We start from the raw sequence: 23,670 nt of genomic DNA, 5'->3' as shown, positions 1-23,670 counted from the left end.
CCAAACAACACCGCAGGAACCATAAAAATGGGAGGGCCTTTTCCTTGGGAAAGCCCAGTTCTCTTCTAGAATCTCATTTGCTGCAATTCCTCCACACCCATGCGTGTAAGCATACAGCAGAACCCTTCAGAATCCTCATGTCAGAGACGAAAATTAAACCCCTAGGAGTTTTCCAGGTGACAGCGAGAAAGGCATCACACACCTTTGCTTCCACCAGGCAGGTAGCTGATGTGCATGTAACCAACTCTAACAGATGGTTTTATAATAAGCCTTTTGGTCCCAGATGGCTTTATGGTTCGTCACATGAATGTTTCGTCCAATGGCCTAGGTCCAGGCTCCCCAGCACATGTAAGGGCCATGAGAACAAAGACTGTGCAGCCCCCTTTCTTGTAGACCACCTTCTCCCACTGTCCTATCACCCATCCCCAGCCCTTCTCATCATTCAGGGCACATTACAGACGTTGGTTAGCAAGAGTATTGTATTTGCTTCTCTTCTGGATTCTCTGTCACTTATAGGGGATGCGAGGAAACACAAGGTAGGAGCAAAGGCTCTCCCCTGGCCAGATAAACCACCTCATTCTTCCAGACACAAACTGGGCAGAGATCTGCCCACAGGAGGCCAAGAGCAGTCACTCTGCTCCCCAGGATACCTGTTTCATGGCCCCTCCAACAAACACCTACCCATCAGCCCCAGGGGCCCCTGTACCTTCACCAAAAGAGGGGAAGAGAGGAGGGCTCTGCCTACGATTTGCAGAACACAGCTCACAAGGCCACCCTGAACTGTGGGACCTTAGACTGCCACGCAACAGGGACATACCTGGGAAGCATGTGCCCGAACTCCATTTTCAGGCAAGGCAAAAGAGGCCCAGGGAAGTGAATGACTGACTGAGGGCCACATGGCTTCTTAATGGGGCTAAGCCAGGGCTAGAAGTCAAGTCTTCCAGGGCAAGGCTCTTTTATCTACCCCACCCCACCTGATAATGCCCGCTTTCCCTCTAGGCATGCCTCGAGGCTGCTGTTCTTGGTCTGTTCTATGGTGCTGCAGGGTAAACAGTAAATCCAATGTCTAGAATTTTCTACTTAACGGTCTATTTTCACTTACATGATAGACAAAGAATCTGAGGGACCTAGTCAACATAGGTTGGTATGGTCAGCTTCCCTTGCTAATCTACAGAATTATTTCTGAGTATATATTCCCTTGCTAATCTGTAGGATTACTTCTTGGGGAGGTATGGTCTCTCCAAGTCTAGGTCACGGTCAGTCTCTGAAAAACTGGACTCACTCAACAGTGATTCTGAGAGAGACAGGCTTCAATAACTAAAGTGTGGACAGATACTGAAAACCTAATAATGACCTCTGCTCTGCCTTTCCAAGAAAGGATTCTACCACCCCAGGTACTCATGAGTTCACTGGCGTAGGATCCAGGAAAGAGACCCTACAGTGACAGTCTCAGCAGCAGGGCAGGGAATGAAGACACAGACTTCTTGGAGCCCAAGAAAAGGTCATGCTGACAGAAAGGACAGGGGCAACATGAGTCAAGAACTAGGCAGGATCGACAAGTGGAGTGCCCAACCCACCACACTCTAGAATTGTCCATCATCCCCAGGACCCCAAACACTGTGGGCCAAATGCTGACCATATAAACTTCAGCACAACAAAGCGCCACTGCACAGAGGAAGTCAGATAGCCTTGAATTTGAATCCCAACTCTGCCCTCTACTATCTGGGTGAACTTGAGCAAGTTACTAACTTCTTTGAGGTTTAGTTTCCTTATCTATTCAATGGGGAAACCTACCTCACAAGGTTGGATGAGAATTATTTACAATAAAGTCTAAAAATTGCTTGGTATTATATCTGGAACATAATAAACCCTCAATCAATGGTAGCTAAATTTTGGAAGCCCTGAGGGACTTGGCTCCCTGACAGATCCAGGGGCTCCCAGGGGAGTGAAGGTGTGACTAATAGACACATGCCCTAAGAATCCTCATAGCTCCTGCACACAAGCGAGGGAGTAAAAGCCAGGTATTTCCCTGCAATCGGACAATTCTTGAACATGAGTCTCCGGTTTAGTTTTAAACTAAGACACACACACTTCATCCCAAGAGAGTCAAGAGCCACAAGAGAGTCAAAGAGGTATGAGAGCAATAATCCAATAACTCAACTGTGTGACTGAGAGGGTCACTGTATATCACGCTGCCATCAACACACTTGAATTCCTGGCAGACGGACCGCCTCCTGGGAGCCCCAGGCTCATAAATATGGCCAAGAAGCAGACAGAGGGATAGAGGCAGCTCCGTGTGTATCACCCTCCGCTTGTAATCCCTGTAGTCAGAGCACGAAGTCCCCATCCTGGGAATGGGATTTTTGGAGGGTCTGGTGGAGCTGGAGAAAGAAGAGTTCATCAAGAGAAAGAGATTTGTATTCAGGGCTAGATTCTCAGAGAGAACCAAAATAAAGTCCATTTGAGATCTGAGTCAGGGAAAATCCTGACAGAAAGGAAGATGCGAGATCCAGATGATATGAAACTAACACACGTTGCCTTGTGACCTGTCCCAACCTCTGAACATATATATGATCACTCTTAGGGCAATCATTTATCCTTGTCTGGACAGCCTCTACTGTCCTTATGTAACTATGACTCTCTCTGTCCACTCTCAGAACTGTCCTGGCTTGCACAATAAATTACATGAAGACCCATTACTACAAAGTGGTAAAAAAAAAAAAAAAAAACACAAAGCAATAAAACCTGCTAGCTGGCCAGAGACCTAGCACGTGAAGAAAAAAAACCAAACCAAACCAAAACAAAACAAACAAACAAAAACAGGAGAATGGAAGCAAACAGGAAAAAAAAAAAAAAAAAAAAAAAAAAAAACGTGCCTTCTTCCAGGATCTGGAGATGGCTGCCCAATCATATAAGACTTACACATTTGCAGAAGAGGAATTTCTGTTTTCCATTAGTAATTCCTCTTGAAACTGTCAAGAGGAAGTTTTCCCCTGGCATCTACCCTAATTTCCAGCTGAGTAAAGAGAGCCCCTTTTTTCTAACTCTCATATCCCTAAAGATAAAGCCATACATTTTTCTTTTTTTCTTTCTATTTTTTTTTTTTAAACCATGCTCTTACTTAAGCATCACAAACATCCTATCCTTTCAGGAAAATGCTTCTCTGGATTGAGCCTTCCTGGCTCCTTCCATCCCACCTTTCTTCTAAGGATGATGTCTCTGTGACATGGGGCAGCTCTGGGCTCCCCCCCACCCCCAAGAGTAGGTAAGAATCCACCACCATCACCTCCAAAGGGAAGAACCAGCGAATCACTGCAAGCCCCCAGATGTTGGTCCAGAGCCCACTCACTCAGCCTGAACTGCACAACCTGAGTGGACTCACAGTCACCCACCCAGTGTGAGGGAGAATACCCCACCCACCTTGGGCAAGGGGACAAACCGCCATCTGTCCCCAGCGTTGAGGTGGATGCCTCAGTCTTAGGGGTTCAGAGGGCGTAGTGTTTCCCATCATTCTCTCCCAGGCAAGGGCAGAAAGCAAAGAGGCAGAAAGAACTGGGAGTTCCATCCCAGGAAAAGGATGCACAACCACTCTCACACTGGGAGACCCAAATTCTACCCAACAGCAAGCAAGTCACTCCAAGTGGCCTGACTTCTCCGCACTCCTCTCCCTGCTCCGGGCCCAACTGTCAGCCAGGACTGGGTCCACTCCCCACCCGCCCGACCCCCGCCTCCGGACACCCAGCCTACCATTCCTGGGACGCCCCCAAGGGCGCACGCAGCTTCACGTCACAAAACTTCGCTGGAAGCTCAGTCCCTGCTCAGCGAGTCCTCCCCTCGAGGGGTCCCCCATGCAAAACTGCCCGGTGTCCGTGGCTGGCGCAAGGGCTGCGGGGGGCCGCGAGGCTCGCTAAGACCCGGCGGCGGGCACCTGCTCCCAGCCTGGCGGCGCTCCCAGGTCGCACGAGCCTCCCTCGCCGCGGGCTGGGCCAGCGCGCAACAACCAGCCACAAGGCGCCCGGGCGCCTGGCAAGGGCACGCCACTCACACCCCGAAATGCCGGACGGCACGGGGCTTCCTCACGCCCGGGAGATCGCCACGGAAGTTGCCGGGAAAGGGCAGAGCTGGAAGAGGCAAAGCTGGCGGAGCGCCGGATTCCGAGGTGTGGGCACACGAGGACTCCCCGCCGTCCAGCAGCCCCCCAACAGGTAGCAGCGCCGGGACCGAGGCGCGGCGCCCGCCGCCTGGGAGGACAGCGCAGGGCCGCGGGCAGCAGCGGACACCCGCGCGGACCACCGTTCCCGTGGCTGCCAGACCCCGGGCTTACCTGGAATTCACGCAGGGTCCCGCGCTCGGCTGAATGGAGAGGGCGTGCTAGGATTCCCGAGACATGCCTGAATTATTGCAAAAGAGCAAGAGGGTGGGGGGAGGGGAACGGAGCAAGAGGGGAGGAAAGATGGGGAGACTGAAGGGGGACGAAGGAGCAACCCAAAGAAGGAAGGGGGAAGGAAGGCAGGAGGAGGTCGGGGGGGAAGCGGAAAATAAATAAAACAGAAGGAAGACAGTTAAAAGGGAAAAAAATCTGCCTCCTGCCCACACAGTGGAAAAGAAATTTCTGACCGTCAGCAAGACAACTCGCACACATGCCCCCCACCCCCCAGGGAGGGCACACGGGGAATAACAAAGGAGCTGGACCGCTCGGAGCCGGCTCCCGGGGAAGCGGCCGCGGTCCCCACACGGGCAGCGCGCGCGGGTCGGCGAAGGAGCGGGCGGGGAGGCGCGGGGACGGCCGCCGGCGGGCGCGCGCACTCCCGGGGCTGCGGGCGGGGCGGGGCCGGCGGGGCGGGGCGGGGCGGGGGCCGCGGGGCCGGGGGGGAGTGGCGCGGGGGCTCCGGGTAGTAAACAGCCTGCGGGCGAGAAACTCGGGTCAGGGTTCCTCCGGAAAAGTTCAGCGACCTCGAACTTCCCCAGGCGATTCCACTCCAGAACTGTCCCGGTTTGCGGGCGGGAGCAACGCCTGGACATCAGATGCTCCAGGCTGTGAGCCGCCGGCCCCGCCGTCGGGCAAGGGGAAGCAGTGATGCAAGAGCATGATTGCATCTGAAGAGAAACAGGCGCACTGGGGGCTTTAAGGAGTCAGGGAGAAAGGGAAGTGGGGAGGGGGAACCAGTGCCTGAGTCAGATGCTGCCCAAGGACCGGGGCCCCAGCTACGGCGGCGGGGAGTCTGCTGCCTCTGGAAGGGGCAGGCAACACGCAAAATAAACAGTCCTAACGACCGAGTCAGACTGTCATTTTGAAGGCTTCTCTCAGAGGGCTCCCTCTTCCCCCATGTCTCTGGCTCTTTGCATATCTTGCCTCAAGAATCACAGAAATGCTCCCAGAGCCATTGCTGGTGAAGACCTTGGGCTCTGGCTCATCTCTTCAGTCCAGGCAGGTCCCCAGAGGGGCTTTTCCAGCTGGCTCTAAGCAGATGCCCACCCTCCACCAAAAGTTCAGAATCAGAGCACAGGAAGGGCCCCAGGAGAGAGAGAGGAGGAGGCAGGAGGATTGAGGTAGAACCAGGGTGGGGAGGAGGGGAAAGGGGAGAGTTCTCTCCCTCACTGCTCTTGTTCCTTAGGCCTGACAAGGAGGGGGCAAAACCTCTGAAGCCAGGTTCTGGGGGTTGCCAAAGCTCAGTGAGGACAGACAGCCATTCCCACTTAACTATGGAGCTGAGAGCTGATATGGCTGAGGCTGATGGCCATGGCTGAGAGCAGGGATTCTGCTTAGCCAGCTTTGCCACCATCCACCCACCCCCTCATGGGCCTGGCACATCTCAGAACACTTCACTGAAGGGAACTCAATAGCCACAAGGCACAGGACTCTGGTCCCCTCTCCTCTCCTTTTAGGGTAGGGCATGGAAGTGAAGACCAGGGGCCGGGCCACCTCCCTTGGCCTGTTCTCACTCACTTCCCCCTCCCCCTCTGAAGGTCTGTTTGGGAGGGTCACTCTGTGAGGACCCAGGACTTTGACCCCAGGTTCAGGTAAGTTCTGAACATCATCACCTACACTGAAAAGGAAGTGAGTCTGGTGTCTAGGAACTAGACTTTTAGAAAACCAGGAATTTAGCTCTGACGTTAAAAACTGGGCATTAGGATAAAAGAAAAAAAAAAAAATTAGGGCAACACATCAGATGTTCCCAGACTGACAGATTTTGAGAAAGTCTTACACATCTAATTTCCCCTGTTAAAAATTTGGTTTTGGAAGCACCTGCATGGCTCACTCGGTTAAGCCTCTGACTCGTGATTTCAGCTCAGTTCTGAAAACTGTTGTGAGATCAAGCCCCACCTTGGGCTCTGCTGTCATTGGGGAGTCTACTAGAGATTCTCTCCCTCTACTTCTGCCCTTCCACTTGTGTGCTCTCTCTTTCTCACTCTCTCTCCCTCAAATAAATAAATTAATCTTTTAAAAAAAGAATTTTATTTTCTTTTTCAGTTCCAGCATGAGTGTGCAACGGGAGCCCCTCTTGTGGAGGAGATCTTGGGCCCTGCAAAAAGGAAGGTCAGAATCCTAACCTTCCTTTAGGTTAGCTGCCTGGGGGAGTCAGCAGCCCTCCTCTCAAGGGAGAAAAAACACAAAGTGGAGAGGAAGAGAGAGAGATTTTCCCACTCTAGGAAATTAACCTCAGAATATATCGAACCTGTTAGAAGGAAGGAGAATGACTCCATTAGCTCCAAAACGTACTCTTCTGCCCCCTACTCTACTCCAGCATATGCATACAGAGAGGGCAACTACCAGCACTGAAGCCCTTCTTCCATCAATCCCTAAGCAGGAACGTTGACACTACAATGTTTGGGTTTCTTTCTGTAATGAAAGTTTAAAGAGCTAGGATACCAGAAGGCTGATGGTTTTCCTGGCTTAGAATCTCCTTCAGAGAAGAGCACCCATACTCACCCACCCCCCCATCATCAAAACAAACAACAACTGTGCTCACAAATAAGATTCTCCTTGATGGCCCCTTCATACTATTGGGGTAAGGCCATGCCCACCAACTGGATGGTTCCATGACAGATTTACTTAACCTCTCCAAGGAGGCATCACAAACCCAGATGCCCAAGGACGACCCCCTTGGACATACCTGCCATTTTATTTCTTGCCTCTCTGGCTACAAGTAACAACTAATTAGAACAATATGGTGTCATTTCAGACATAACAAAAATATTGGCTTTGGTTCTTATCCCATTTGAATGAGTGGTGGCTGTTGCCCAGTGCCTTTCTCGCTCTAGGCGGAGCAGGTGGGGGAAGTAGTCTGAGATGCGGGGATTGGGTTCAGCACACAGGGCGTGTCTCCTTCCGACTCCTCACCCCAGCAGATGTACCTTCTCCTCCCTGCACCTCCTCCCGCTCCCAAGCCTCTGTGATAGCCAGCCAGGGGGTGGGGGGGGGGGGGGTTCAAGGCTCAAGACTCACCGTCCTCTCTCAGAGCCAGAGCAGCAAGAGAGAACCTAGGACAGCCCCGGGCACAAACCTATACCCCATACTGCGCCCCCTAATGGTACTTCACACTGGGGCCTTGGCTTCAAAGAAAAGACCCTGGTTTAATAATTCAGCCTGCTCGAATGCCATTTAGTAGCCATGGCAACCAGTTCCCTGCCATCTAGTTGTAGGCAGGATGTGGTTGGAAGGAAAAAGAGAGGGAGAGAAGAAGGGAAAGGGAAAAGGAAAAGAAAGAAACCTAGCTCAGATTTCATCTAAACTTTCCCTGCATTCCCTCCAGTAAGCCTGATAGTGTGAAACCAGTGAAGATGGTCTCTCGGGCCTCTCCCTGTCTGCTTCCATCTCTGACTTCCCTTTCCCCCCATCTTGTCCCTCTCTAGCCCTTCCTCTCTCAAACCTACTGGAGCTGAGATCTAGGTTCCTGACTCGGCCTTCAGACTAAATACCTTCATGACTCTGGCAAATGACTTTCTTTGCCTCAGTTTCCTTATCTGTAAAATTCACTAGGGTTCCTTCCAGCTCTAACAATCCATGGGGCCCTGGCCTGCCTCTGTCCCTGGCCTGCCTCTGTCTCTGTCATCTGTCCACCTCTCAGCCTTTCCTCTCTGTCCACCTGTCTCTGTTTCTCTGTCTCTTTGCCTCTTTGTTTCCTGTGCCTCTTTCTCTCTCTCCCTCTCTCCCCCGCCCCATTTTTCTCTCTCAGGAATACCATTTGCCATGAGGGTTCACCTGTGAAGCAGGGTTTTTTTTTTTTTTAACTAAATATTTCATTCTCAGGGCGCCTGGGTGCCTCAGTGGGTTAAAGCCTCTGCCTTCGACTCAGATCATGATCCCAGGGTCCTGGGATCAAGACCCACATCAGGCTCTCTGCTCAGCGGGGAGCCTGTTTCCCCCTCTCTCTCTGCCTGCCTCTCTGCCTACCTGTGATCTCTGTCAAAATAAATAAATAAAATCTCTAAAAAATATATTTCATTCCCTCTTGCTTGAAAGAGTACCATCACCCCCTTTTACCTAGCTAACTTTCCCCCCATACTTCAGGTGGCAGATGAGATATTAGTTTCTCTAAGAAAACTCCCTGCCACCTTTATCCACGCTCTGGGTTAGCCCCTTTTGTACCCCAGCTCCCTGCTGAGCAGGAAGCTGCTACTTCTACACAGGCGAGCTCACTAAGGGTCACAATAGTGCCTCCTTCATTGCTGTATCCCCAGTGGCCACTACTTGGATGGCATTTAACAAGTGGTGGTTGGAAGACTGAATAAAACAACAACAACAACAACAACAACAACAAAAACCTTCAAACGGCAGGTTTCTGAATCACTGGCTGTGAAAGACTCAACATACACCCCAAAAAGGGCACAGGGTGAGGAAGCCAGAGGGGGAGCCCATTCAAGTGTCAGCCTCCCCTGCACGACCGTGGATGGGGTGAAGGAGACCTCCTTCTCAAACTGTTTTGATGAGGTGGTGAGCCAACGCAATGGGCTCTTTCAGTCACTTTGGTGGGGGTGCTCCATTAGGGAAACAGCTCCTGGAGGGACTGAAATGGGCTCCAGCAGGCGTGGGGAAAGTGAAAACGCCAAGGAGGTGGTTCCTTCGGCCCATCTCTGAGGGTGCCCTGTGCCACCATTTGGGCAAACTCAACAAGTTACTCAACCCATGCAGGAACAGAAGTTCCCTCCAAGGTGTCAGAGCTTTGGGCGACTGCCTGATGTCAGATATCTTATAGTCTTTTAGCCTGACTCCTTTATAGGGAGCAGGGCCACGAGGAAAGCAGACGGCAGTTGAGAGGGTGCCATCAGAGGTGCGTTGGCCATGGGCTGAGGAGTCAGGGAGGAGATGGGCAGTGTTTCAGGCCCCTGCTGGGAGATGCCAGTGTGGATTTCTGTCATCCAGGAAGTGGCTGTTTTCAAAGGAGAAAAGAAAAGATTCTTTTGACAGTCATTTCTTGATGGACAAACAAGACCTCTCCATTTGGGAACCCTTAAAGTGTTCCCAATGAATGAGGGGCAAGAATTCAGAAGAAAAGAGTTCCTTCTCAATGCTCCCTAGTGAATTCTCTTTCAGTCATTCATTACGTAAAGAAGAAGGGACAGAGCTGACAAACACACAAACATGGAAGCGCTCACACTCGTGTGCCCAGAGCTCCATTAGGCAGACAGCCTCAGGAACGGGGGTGAGGCTTTGCACAGCGTGCCATCCTCATTCACAGCTCAGAACCCCAGGCATGTCTCCTGAAGGCCGGTCTTCGTATGCTCTTCTCCCCAGGAATCCCTAATCCAGATGGACCTGCCTTACCCTCACAAGTCTGCCAAGTAACACACAATCTTCTTGATATCATGCACATACTGAATGACACATTTCATCAGCAGACTTCCATGAGTTCACCTCCCCACCTCCTCCCCATACTCCTCCTGCCATAAGGAGGCTAGCCTCAGCTTCCAACACAGGGGAAGGTTTAAAGTAGAAAGAGCAGAAAGCTCGAAGAGAATAAAGAAAAAGCCAGCACGTACCCTGGGTGGGGGGAGGGGGAGACACTGTTTCCCAAACCTGAATTTGCATCCACACTAGATGACTGGAGCAGCCCAGCATGCATCCGTGCTGTTTCCCCACCCTGGGGGAATAACACCTCCCAGCTGGTGAAAAGTCCACCTCCTGTACACTTGCATGCAATAGAGATCTGATATGGGAAAAATAAGTTAAAAACCTTCCTGTATGCCCAAAGCACGCCACTACAGCACCCTCGACTAAATTGAAAAGGCACGTCCTCTCACCAGCTCCAAGTGCACCACCCAAACAGTAGGACAAACCTACGCTCTTTCACCACCCGAGAGCAGAACCGGAAAGCATGTGGCAGCAAACGCCCATGCTAATTCCATTTGATACACACACAGAAACTGTCAAGGCATCACACAAACACACCCCACGTACAGAATAAGTCAAACATGAGCACAGGCATACATAGTCATATGTATACACTGCCCTCCAGGGCCATGCATGTAAGTGTGTGTGTGTGTGTGAGTGTTCTGCTTGGAGACTGGTGATGCTTTGGCTTATGAGGTTTCCATGGTTACCCTCTGTGGAGGGAACTGGGGTAATTGAACTCTTGGGGTTCACCATTCAACAGATGCAGCTTGTTCACTCCTGCCCGTTCCCTTGCTCACTGGCTTGCTGTATCTGCATTCCAGCACCATCCCTGTTCAGTTAGTTTCAAGTCAAATACATTGTAACAGAGTCTAACCTTTTTGGGGGGCTCTGGCTTTATCTCTGAGGGAGGGTATTGAAAACTCTGACTTTCAACATACAGGTTGCCCTGGAAAAGTCTCAGACTAAGCAATGTCTAGAGGCCGCCAAGGTCATATACACCCACCCTTTCTCCTCTGTGTATGAAAGACAGCCACTCCAGAGTGGGTGAGAAAAGCCATATTTACTAATTCATTAAAAAAAAAAAAAACTGTAAGAGAATAACATCTAAGGACCCAGACCAGCATTAACCACAGGAATGGGGGCAGGGTTCCAACACAGGTGCTTTCTTTCCAGAGCCCTTGACAAGAGGCCTCTCTAAAATGGTTATCTTATATAAATTTGGGACAAAATAATTTCTCAAGATAGTATTAGCCTCAGATATGGTCCTATCTATCTCTCTATCTATCAGAAACTGCCTAAATTGGATTGTCAAATAAAATACTTCAACACACTTCCATGCTAAGATCTCAGAACCAGGAACCTATTGGGACTAATTCCCAGACTCTTCTTCAGACGTTGATGACCTAAAAGAGTAAAGAAAAAACACAATTTCATTTAATCAATGGAGTAACACAATAAGGTTCAATCGTGGAAAAGAAGAGGGAAACTCATTTGGTGGTAAATGGAAGCCAAATTCCTGTCTCAGCTCAGCCATTAACCAGCCTGGAGGCCCCAAGCAATGCTCTTAGCTATCCTCAGCCTGAGCATCTTAGGTTCCGATTCCTGGTTTCCAGAGGTCCCAAACGGCTTGCCACATATGGGAGAAACCCTTTGGCCTGATAATTCAACATGTGATATAGGGCAGAAAGGACCCAGCTCAACTGCTAAGGCAGCCCTGAATGGTACGTAAAGAGAGAAAAGAGTGCTTTTCCAAATGTCTCTACTCTATTATACTCTCTTATCTCCTCCATCTCTACCCTAAGTTTTCTCCTCCAACCCAGAATGGGCATTTTCTATGAATCAGTAAGAGGGAAGAGGAAAACTAAATGTATATGGACATAGTATGCTTTCAATTTGAATCTTACACTTACAGAGCAAGACATGAAACTGTACACATTCATGGAGAAAAGAACAGTGAAACAGTTAACTAGCGGGAAAGAGAAGACCCGGGAGGCAAGCAGCAGAGGTGGGACTATTCCTCCACACAGAAGAGAAAAGCAAGAAACAATGTAACCATTACCAGCTTCAATGGGATCCACATTGTCCATCCCCCTGCATTATGGGCTGATTTGTGTCCCCTCCCCAAATTCACATATTGAAGTCGTAACCCATAAAACCTCAGAATATGACTGTATTTGGAGAGGGCTGTGTTTTGACCTTTAAAGAGGTCATTAAGAGGAGGTCATTGAGGTCATTCGGCGGACCCTAATCAAATGCATCCAGTGTCCTTATAAAAAGAGACTCGGGGGGCACCTGCGAGGCTCAGTGGGTTAAGCCTCTGCCTTCGGTTCGGGTCATGATCTCAGGGTCCTGGGATCGAGCCTCACATCGGGCTCTCTGCTCAGCAGGGAGTCTGTTTCCCCCTCCCTCTCTCTGCCTGCCTCTCTGCCTACTTGTGATCTTTGACTGTCAAATAATTAAAAAAAAAAAAAGAGACTCGGACTCAGACACACACAGAGGGAAGACCGTGTGAACACAAGGGGAGAAGATGGCCTTCTACAAGGCACGGAGACAGGCCTCAGAAAAAACCAACACTGCCAACACCTTGATCTCAGACTTCCAGCCTCCAGAACTGTGAGAAAATACATTTCTGTTGTTTAAGCCACCCAGTCTGTGGTCCTTTGTTACAGCCGCCCGAGCAGACTCCTAACAAGCTGAGACCAAACAGCAGCAGGTGTGCTGAAGTGAGAGAGAACGGAGTGGCTCCCGGACGGCTCTCCAGACGGTAGGCTCTGGAGTCGGGCCACCTGGGGTTCCCTGCCCACTCACGGCCCACCAGCCAAATAACACGTGAGCTCTCTCGGCCTCAGTTTCCTCTACATAACTGGATAACAACAACAACGCCTTTCTTATAGGGCAATTGTAAGGATTCTGGGAGATATTGCCTGTCATGTATCAAAAACAGTGCCTGGAACATAGAAAATACTCAGCAAATATTACTAGAAAGACAGTCAAGTCATTTGTTTTTTTAAATTGAAGATTTGGGGGGTTTATTTTAGTTCTGTTTATTTGTTTTTCAGAAAGCTGGAATTGAGTCCAGTATCTGGGTTGGTCCAACCTGAAGACAAGAAAATGGATAAGATAACTTATCAGGCAGGCACCTCCTAGCTCTGAAATCACACAGAAATCTGAGAACCAACTTGCTACCTTTCAGGGAAGGCTTCAAAATTAATCCTTAAATCCCACTCATATAGATTACTTTAGAAAGGATCAGTAAGCCAGAAGTAGCCATCATCTTTCCCAACCTCACAGTGTGTGAACTATTCCACATGAACGCTCTCAGTCTTCCTCCATAGCCCACTCAAGGCTTCTCAGGTTTTCATTTTCCATCCCTGTGAACTCATCGTCCGTGACAGATCCCTCTAGATCTCTCCACTCCAAGGATGATTTATTCTCCACTGTATGTTTAGATGTTTAGAATGGGGGGATGGGCAGGACTGAGGATTTAACTTAATGACACCAAAATAGCACAAGCAGGTTCATTTCCATGGGTCAGGTATGAATGGTGTTTATAGGATCCCGGGAACAGCAGGTGGTGCTCCCAGCAGCCTCCACCTGAGCCTCATGGACACTGACAATGAGTCACCAAAGGTCCCCCTCTTTCCATCGCCTGGACCACAGGCCACCCGGTTAATTGTCCACTTTGGGGACTTTGATTTAGTTGCTGCTGGTTCTGTCTACAATTTCTTTAGTCTCTTTTGCCATTAGGAAAAGTGGTAGGAAAGCCAGATCCACAGTCCCTGGGACGCTGGTAATACCAGATTTCCATGGACATTATCTGTCTAAGGAAGAGCCCAAGGCCAAAGTGGCAACATTCAGTTTCACATCTCCAGGGAATGTGCAAAACGATGTCCATTCAGAGAACCCAGCAGTACCCAAGTTTTCGAGGCCCAGGATCCTTGAGCAAAGAGCAAATGAGTCATCAGAGAGTTTAAAAAGTTCTTTCCCCAGGCCTGGAGGGGACACTTCCCTGGAGTCTGACAACAGGTCCATCTAACCAGATGATGCTTCCCTGCTTCCCTGGCAAGCGCCAGCCCTGTCTTTGCAGACAGGCACTCTTTTTTTTTTTTTTTAAAGATTTTATTTATTTATTTGACAGACAGAGATCACAAGCAGGCAGAGAGGCAGGCAGGGGGGCGGGGGAAGCAGGCTCCCCACTGAGCAGAGAGCCCGATGCGGGGCTCGATCCCAGGGCTCCAGGATCATGACCTGAGTCAAAGGCAGAGGCCCCAACCCACTGAGCCACCCAGGCGCCCCCAGGCAGGCACTCTTAAAATATTGTTACATGCAAAGGCAGCAATTAGAATCTATGGCTTTCCAGGTTCATGGAAGTGAGGGGCAGGAGAGAGAGGAAGAAAAGAGAAGACAATAAAGGCATAAAATCTTTGTACAAGGGAAGACCTCCTTACTTGTTAATGTACAACACAAATAGCACCTTGCTTTCCTCACCACGCTGGTATCAATGGCACTGACATATTTTCAAAGAGCTTTTATGGGAAGGAAAAAAGGAAAGCACAAATATTTGACAAGTGACTCCTGCTCCGCGTCCACTGGAAACTGATAGTTCCTGAGACACCCATTCGTTTTTTCTTCCAGGAATATATTTGATTAGGCCAATCATCATAATAGGAAGGTTTGGACAACTTCCCATCAAATCTTCAACCTGATGAACTTAACTACTCTTAATGCTTCGTGTAACTGGAGTCCCACAAGATTTGCCTTTATATCTGGCTTACTTTACTTAGTGTAATGTCCTCGAGGTTTATTCATTTGTAGTATGTGTTAGAATTTTCTTCTTTTTTAAGACTAACATTCCAATGTACATTATACCACATTTTGTTTGTATAATTACATTCATCTGGTAATGGCCTTTTGGGTTGTCCTCCGCCCCTTTGGCTATTGTGAACGATGCTGCCAAGAACACTGATTTGAGTCTCTGCTTTTAATTCTTTTGGATGTACACCTAGGAGTGAAATTCTGGATCCAGTGGCAATTCTATGTTTAACTTTTTGAGAACCCACCAAACTGTTACCACATCCTCTTTTAAAAGTTTCTCATCTGCAGAAAAACCCTTCCCAGGGACATAAATAACATCATGATTCCAAGATTACCAAACCGGGTCTGCCTCAATGTCCTCAGTCCTTTGCCCCTCCCCTGTTCACACCCTCTGCTGGGTAGCTTGGTGGCTCCTCCCACAAGAAGGCAGGGAACTCTTCCCCCCTTGACATTGGCTCAGCCATGTAACTTGCTTTGGCCAATGAGATTCCAGCAGACCTGCTTCAGGCCAGCGCTTAAGATGTGCTCACACCTGAGGGTTGCCTCTCTGCTACCACTGTGAGGAGAACAGGCCTTGTTTGTCCCACTGGTCGCAGGAGGAACAGAAGAGACACGTGATGTAGAGCTCGCCCAGTTTCTGCAACCGAAAGCAAAGCTGGCTTAACTAATCTGCTGTTCTTTGAGAAGAAACAGTTCTGAGTTGGGGAGGGTGGCTGATGACAATGTTATTATGGAAGTAGCTGTCAGTACAGGCACAGGCCCATTTATTCCTTATCCTAAATGTAGGTGAGACAGAAAATTCTGGAGAATTGGTAATCAGAATAAGAATCTTATTGGCCAATAAATAAATAAAAATAAAAATAAAAAAGGAATCTCATTGGCTCCAAGACTTTTTTTTTTTTTTAAATATTCCCTAATCTGAATTAAAAGCCAGGCATGTCCTTGTCTTCCAGCTCTCTAGGACTGCTGGCCAGGTCCTCTCAGTCTCTATCTCGTTTTGCCATCAGGCCTTGTTAGTACCAAACCCAGCCTGTGAAAGAATCTTAACAAAGCATGAAATAGAATGTTCTGAATGGAAAACATCAAGTCCCTTGATGTTCTGAAGGGAAAACATCAAGTCGCTCTTTGGAGGGCTGTGGTTCTTTGCTGCTACTGTTCAACAGATCTTCACAGATGGCGGGGGTAGTGGGTTCCTGCTCAAGATGGACCCCACAAGGACCCTACAAGGACCCCCAAGGCAGTCACGGCTCAGCAGAGTCCATTTAGAATCTGAGCTCAGCTGGACAGTTTCAGAAACTCAGTTTCAGGGTGTGGGGTGTCACATAAACCAAAGTCCCAGAGACTAAAACACTGGAATGCCAGTTTATTAATTCATACAGGAGGTTGTACTTTCTGGGGCCTGGAGAAATGTATACAAATTCTGTAGCCACATACCTCCTTCTTGCTATCAGGGTATCTGCAAGGCCAAATTAGTCATCAGAGGCTGCTTGGTGAGCACAGAATCATAACAAAGGAAGGAGGACAGTGTTGGTACATTTTATCCAGGGCATGGAATAGCCGAGTAAGTACCCCTGTCCAAAATTGGAGCTTCATTCTAGGGACTAAATATTGGCATAGTGTTGTCTATCTTAGGAGCTAACCATCTAGCCAAATCAGTATTATCTTCACTAAAAAAAATTTTTTTTCATTTACTTAAGAAATAAAGCATAAGATTTAAGCATAAAGACACCTCTGCAGTTTTAAAACAAGGACAAATATCTTGTCACCTTTATCAAATCTCACTGATTCTACCTTTTAAATGTCTCTGGAATTCAAGTCCTCTGTCATGTCTGAGGCCAGGCCACCTTCATCTTGCCTAGACAACTCCACCAGCCTCTCCCTGGTGCCCTGGTGTCCTTCTGTCCCCTCTACTTCATATTGGACCACACTGCGCCTTGCATCCCCAGACTGGCTGTTCTAAATCACAGTCTGGGTTACACACTTGTGTAAAATCCTCCAAGTTATGAATGGATGAAGAAAATGTCGTATACATATACAATGGATTATTATTCAACCTTAAAAAATAGAAAGAAAGCATAATGCTTTATACAGACATATCACATTATTATTTTCCTTATTGTTATTATTATATGTTTATAATAAGAAGTGTGGGAGTGTGGGTAGTGCCACGCATGTAGAAGCTTACTGAATAGTCTGTAGAAACTCAGATTCTCATCCCAGTTTTGCCATCCAATGACGGTGGGACACTGGGAAACTGACTATAGCCCTCTGGGCCTTGGTTTTCTCATGTGTAAGGTGACATATGAGAGCTGAACCAGTTGAGCATCAACAACATGATGACTTGAGTCTATGCAGAATGGACAATAAGTGTTGGGATTTCCAAGGAAGGAGAAATCAGTGAGATTTTTTTTACAAGACCGATCAGGAGGAAAAAGTACAGGGAATAAAACAAAGCCACAGCACTCCTCATAAAACAATTTGAAGAGTAGATCCTGTTGGGTCAGAAAGCAAATTGATGGATGCAGAATGTCCAAAAACTACTGCAACAATGTAACTATACAACCTAACAGTAGTTGCTGATCTGAAGGTAGCCTGCTCAGAAAATCCCCTGGAGTGGCCAACGAAGCCTTTCGGATTAGAAAAGTCAAATTGACAGTGAACAGGATGAGAACAAAACGCGGCTCTTTTTCTGTGCTATGTACTTACTTACTTTATTGATGTTAAATTTTAACTTCAATTAAAGTGTCAGGATCATGACCCAAGATTGAATTTCGTTCAGTCCCTAAGCTGTCGAGAAATAGCCATGCTTACCTCCTTGATGATTCTCATCTTGGCTTTAAGCCCCTTGCCTTAAGTTGAAAACTTCAGATACACAGGTCCATTATTTACTTACTTATTTTAAAGCTTCACTTCTAATATCCTGCACTGCATACTCAGTCTCCTGAACGGGGAAAATTGCCCTGTCCTTCCTGCTGAGTTCTCAGCATGGTTTTAAGGCCACCTACTGTGAAATTTACTGACATTCTGCCGCAAGCCCAGAACTCTGAGCTGTCCAAATTGGTTGCTGACTTCAGGCTCAATTCAACTGTACATTGACAATATATCCTACATTAGGCACTGTTAGGGGGATCAGTTGTTCAGACCCAGCCTTCAAAATTATTACAGACTGGAAGAAAAGTCAGGATTTATACTTATGAAATTATGAGAAGACAACACAAAGCAATCCAATCTACAGATACTCTTTTCTTTAAAAGCCTTGAGAAAGAATGAGATTTGTGACAATTAGAGAAGGCTTTAGGGGGAAAAAAAAAAAGTGGGACAGGAAAGAAACCGTAACACAGCACCAATGTCATACAAAAAGCAGAAAATAGGTGCCGATCCAGTGACTGCATTTCTCGAGTCAAGAAACGGAGCCCCATCCCTGATCCCCTTTCCCTGTGCTGTTGTAGACACAATATTCCCAGATGGAGGCAAGATGGGTCTCTTACTGCCAGACCGAGGGGGAGCCTCACACACGGGAGTTTAAAGAGATTTTGTTCGTACTGATTCTACATCTGCTCTGCAAATTGGGATGCTTGCTGCGCACAGGCCCATGGACTTGGAGGCAAGAGGATACTGTCCCAGTTCCATCTAGCTCCGTGGCTATCAAAGGCCACGGTGAGGCTCAGAACGTAAGGGGCAGGAAATACTCTTACAGAGACTTGTTAAATAGTGAACAGTCTCAGTGCGGAGAAGCAGGCTTTGCCGTAGAGGGAGTACAGAAATCACTATTGAGAGACTCTTAGGACCCAAACTTATCCCCACTGGGCCTGCCCCAGGTTATATTCCCTTTGAGAGACTTTTCAAGGACTAAAAGAAGTGCTACTTCCAGTGTGGAGTTAAACACTTACTATGCCAAAGAACAGCTATAAACCCCGGGAAGAAGTACAACAGAAACTCAGGGAACTCTCAAGACTGAGAGAAGGTCAGACTGCTTAGAGATGAGTTAAAACTGGAGCAAGTGACCAGTATGGAATGAGCTCCCTGCTTATTGTGGCTTTGCCCTGCAGGAAACCACAGTTGCAGCAATACTGGTGTGGGCTGGCTTAAATTCTGGAAGCAGGTCCAGTATCTTTCTGATTGTCGAAACCATGCCACGGTGCCAGGACAACCAGAGCTGCCAGAAAGTAAGGGGGAACCTCAAAAAAAAGAGCGGGGTTCGGGGGTAAGGAGACTCTGAAATTCTATGTACAAACCCAGCCCAAGTCTCTGGCCAACCCTTGAGCCATGCAAACGTGGAACAAATGGAAAGTAGATTGTAATTATGGCTTATAGAGCTGAGGTAAGATCTGAACCACCACGTAGCATAGGCATGAGAGCTGGCAATCTGAGTCTTAACCGAGTTAATCGTCTGATAAACAAAACATCAGCGCTTCTTGGAGAAATATAACAATGCAGAGTTTCTGCAGTATAACATTCACGATGTCCAGGGTACAACCCCAGAGTATTCAACAAAGAAAGACTCAGGACAATATGACCTATTCTTGAAGAAAATGGTAATCAACCTATGCCAACCCTGAGATGATCCAGATGTTAGAATTCTCAAAGACTTTAAAGCATCAAGTATAAATATTCTCAGGCAGGTAAAGGAAATACACTTGTATCTCTATGATGAAATAGACATGATTCTCTTTGTAGAAAAGCTCTCAGGAAACTACAAAACACTTCCTAGAACTAATAAATAAAATATAACAAGGTTGCAGGTTACAAGGGCAATTAACAAAAATTAATTCTTTTATACACTAGGAACAAACAACTAGAAATGAAAATTTTTAAACATTAAGTGTATATTAATTGGTAAATTTAAGACTAAATTACAGTTATAAAGGAGAATATGTAAGATACATAAGGTAATAAGTTAGAGTTGTATGTTTTGACAATTCCTGTGCAATACAACCATTAAAAAACCTGAGGAAGACTGGAAAGAATATGTGTAAGTAAAATAAGCTCACTGGGAATTAATTGGGACTAAAAGAAGGCTACTTCAAAATAGATTCAGCGGAGGGAAAGGGAAGGGAAAGAAGAGATTATTAGCTAATTTCAATGTTGACCCAATAGACATAAAAAGAAACCAAGAGACAAAAATCCCAAATCTTTCATCTTACAAAGAAGGAAACACCGACGGCTTCTCTGCTAAATTTAGGAACGAGACAAACACTATCTCTTCCTATATTTCACACTGTCTTGGAACTAATGTAATTAGACAAGAGAAAGCATCTAGAGGAATAAGAATTGGAACAAAAGAGTAAAACTCTCCATTTACATGTGATATAATCTCAAATTGAAAAGAATACCTGAGAAAACTATTATACAAATAATAAGAAAACTTAGTAAAGTAGCAGGCAGTAAAATTATCACAAACCAAAAGACCTAGTCAGAGGCTAATGGAAAAGAAAAACCCCTTTCACTGCAGCAAAAGTAAAATAAAATACCTACGCATACACCTACAAGAAATGCTCAAAATCCATATGAGGAAAACCATAAAACATTAAGAAAGAAACAAAAGGTAGGCTTGAACAAATGAAATTAGATACCACATGTGAGGATAGGAAGACTCAGCATCCCAAAGACGTCAGCTTTTTAATAAGATATTCTGTAAGTATAATGCAACCTCAATTTAAAAAAATGTCATCAGATAATTCTCTTTTGAGTTAGACAAGTTGATTATGAAGTTCATTTAGAAAAACAAACTAGCAAGAAGCACCAGGGAAGAAACCTTAAAATTAAGAACATTTTAAGGGGGTAAAGGGGCTGATCAGGGGTAAGAGGACTAGTTAAGTCAGAATTCAACCCAAATATAAACCTCTATAATAAAATACTTTGAGCACTGAACAATGTATAGAATTGTTAAATCATTATACTGCACATCTGAAAGTGATGTAACACGGCATGTTAACTAGAAAAAAATAAATTTCATGTATCACAAATTTAAATATATATATTTCATGTTGTTATATGAACAGAAAATAAAATCTAGAAAATGACCCAGATATGAACTTTCATATATGACATGGGCATTTAGTATATGGTAATCATAGCATCTCAAGTCAGTGGAGAAAACATAGTATAAGGTAATTGTATAATAATAGGAAAAGATAAGATCAGATTTATTGCTCATACTTCATTCCAGAATAAATTTTGATAAATTTCAGAGATCTCAACATCTAAAATTAAATCATACAAGTATTTGGGAAAAAAATAGGTGAATTCCTCTACACTCTTAGAGTAGGGAAAATCTTTTTAACTATGACTTAAAACCCCAAAGCAATAAAAATATTGATCAATTTTATTACATAAAAAAGTTTTTTAAAGCTGTCACATGACAAATAACAAACCTAAGAACAAAGACAAATGACAGGAAAAACTATTAGCAACTTATTCATTAAAAAAGGGTTAATATCCTTAGTATAATGAGAGACCTTCTAAAAACAGAAAAGAGGCCAGCAACACTTTAAAAAATGTAATATGTGGGGCACCTGGGTGGTTCAGTGGGTTAAGCCTCTGCCTTTGGCTCAGGTCATGGTCTCAGGGTCCTGGGATTGAGCACCGAACCGGCTCTCTACTCAGCGGGGAGCCTGCTTCCCCCTCTCTCTCTGCTTCCCTCTCTACCTGGTTGTGACCTCTCTCTCTGTCAAATAAATAAATAAAATCTTTATTAAAAAATGTAATGTGTGATAAAGATATAAAGTAAGAGTTTGTAGGGAAAAATGCAAATGGCTCCTAACCACATGAAAATATGTTCACCCTTACTCATAATAAGAGCCAAACAAAACTACACTGAGATACCACCTCTCACCCATCAGACTGGTAAAAACCTCAGTTTGATGTCATCTTCTGTTGAAAAAGTGGTGGGAACGTAAAATGATATAACTCCTATGGGGAAGAATTTAACAATATCTGGGGCATCTGGGTGGTCCTGTCAGTTGAGTGACTGACTCTTGATTTTGGCTCAAGTCATGATCTTGGGGTCGTGGGATCGAGCCTCCAGTTGGGGGCTCAGCAGGGAGCCTGCTTAAGATTCTCTCTCCTCCTCCTCTCTGCCCTTCTCCCATGTGCTCGCTCTCTTTCTTTCCAAAATAAACAAACTTTTAAAAAAAGGAAAAGGAATTTGACAGTATCTAAATTCCAAGAAAGGCAGGATGCTATCAAAGACAGCTGGAGTTATGTCAAATGGACCCAGAACCCACCTTGAATAGGCTCCTCCTAGTCACAGATGGACAGTTTGACCTTATAGACCATTACAGTCAATTGAAACACAACAAGTAACTCTAAGTCCACAAATTCATTACTATACTTTAGAAAAACACTGTATTGATCATCCTTGGAAATCAACGCATTCCTTTTTTTTTTTTTAAGTTTTATTTATTTAAGTGATCTCTATACCCAACATGAGGCTCAAACTCACAACCCTGAGATCAAGAGTCAGATGCTTACCAACTGAGCCAGCCAGGCACTCCTCAACTCATTCTTTTGAAAACTGGTAATAAAAAAAAGAATTAAGCATTTATTCTGCTTTCCCAATACAAACTGATGAGGGGAGGTTATAAGGGAAAGTCTATCTATATTAAGGGCATTAACTTGTTGTTTATGAATAAGTTGCAAATAGTTTCTCCTACTTTGTCATTTATTTTTTTCCATATGATAACTTTTGCTATGCATAAGGCTTTTTAAAATTTTTATGTATCAGTTTTTTTATTGCTTTTGGGTTTTAAGTCAGAGTTAGGATTTCCCTACTCTAAATTAGAGAGGAATTCACCATATTTTTTGGAATATTTGTATGCTTTAACTCGCTTCTGATGCATTTGGAATTTATTCTGGAGGACAGTGTGAACATGGATCTGATTTTATTCAGTAGTATTCCTCCTTAAAAAGAACTTCTAGAATTAGGATATCTCAAATTTGCAGGTTCTAATGAATTAAATATGAGTACCAATTATTAAGGGCTACCAATATTACAAAAAGACAACAAAACATTATATCCCTTCTGATGGAAGTACAAAGTACCACTTATGAAGTAGTCAGGACCTTTCCAAAATCAAACCCGAATCTGATCAAACCTCTAGATCTAACTTCTAATTTGTAACAATATCGGAGACAGGGCTACATGTTAAATAAACATGGTCTTAGGAGGCAACCAAGGAAACAATGGTGGGAAACTGGACCAGGCAAACCACTGCCTTTCATCAACAACAAAAAGTGCCAAGGACAAAAAGAAATGGAATGGAAACCATAGCTTGGAAGAAATTTGAAAGACATGGTTGTCAATTGTAATACACAGAACTTGTTTGGATCCTGATTCAAACACTGTGAAAACAAATAAAAATAAACAAAAGAAAAGAACATTTATAGTATCAGGAAAATATGGGAAATGACTGGAAGATATTTGATAGTATTACTGGTTATTGATGATTTTTTATGCCCAACAGTGGCGTTATGGTCATGTTTAAAAAGGGGAATCTTTGTCTTTTAGAAAGAGATACTGAAATATTTGTACATTAAATTGTATATCTGGGATTTCCTTCAAAAAATATGAGGAGAATAAAAGGAACAATACAGGAAGGGGAACTATGAGCCGTGTGTTCATAATTGTTGAGGCTGAGTGATAGGTGGGTACATGGCGGGGGAGTCATTAGGTCATCCTTCTTTTTTTATAAATGTTTTAAATTCTCCATTATATTTTTTTCATAAGAATCATATACAAGACATCACTCTTCCTCATAGATACGTGCATTCTTAAGGTCATAGATTGAGCACTTCGGCACGAATGTTAACAATGGAAGGGAAAATGGGAATAGGGTCCTAGTGTAATAAAGAAAAAATAAAATGCTAATCCAAGAAAATGAATACCACAAGGGATGATAATTATAGTCTACAAACAGAGGAGAAGGACTAAGGCAACTCTCTAAACCTGAAGCCCCCTCATCCCAAATTACAGAACTAAAATACATGGAGAAAAGTAAAAGAGCACAACTATCGATTCA

At 45.6% G+C, this 23,670-nt stretch overlaps 1 protein-coding gene and 1 long non-coding RNA gene across 7 annotated transcripts in view; both read right to left on the bottom strand.

Annotated features, from left to right (window-relative positions):
* Nucleotides 1–4,775, bottom strand: part of CACNA1E (calcium voltage-gated channel subunit alpha1 E) — a 497,661-nt gene extending 492,886 nt beyond the window's left edge. For all 6 annotated transcript variants that reach the window (XM_082701733.1, XM_082701731.1, XM_082701735.1 and 3 more), the window contains exon 1: nt 4,325–4,775. The gene's annotated coding sequence lies outside the window, so the exon portion shown is untranslated. The remainder of the gene's footprint in view (nt 1–4,324) is intronic.
* A 4,043-nt stretch (nt 4,776–8,818) lies between these two features.
* Nucleotides 8,819–23,670, bottom strand: part of LOC309849348 — a 128,288-nt gene continuing 113,436 nt past the window's right edge. The window contains exon 4 of the long non-coding RNA XR_014303664.1: nt 8,819–9,371. This is a non-coding gene — a long non-coding RNA (uncharacterized lncRNA). The remainder of the gene's footprint in view (nt 9,372–23,670) is intronic.

This window comes from Mustela nivalis (assembly GCF_964662115.1).
Source record: "Mustela nivalis genome assembly, chromosome: 16".
NCBI classification, from domain to species: domain Eukaryota; kingdom Metazoa; phylum Chordata; class Mammalia; order Carnivora; family Mustelidae; genus Mustela; species Mustela nivalis.
Note: the sequence above shows the minus strand (reverse complement) of the source record. Positions and strands in the feature narration are given on the sequence as shown.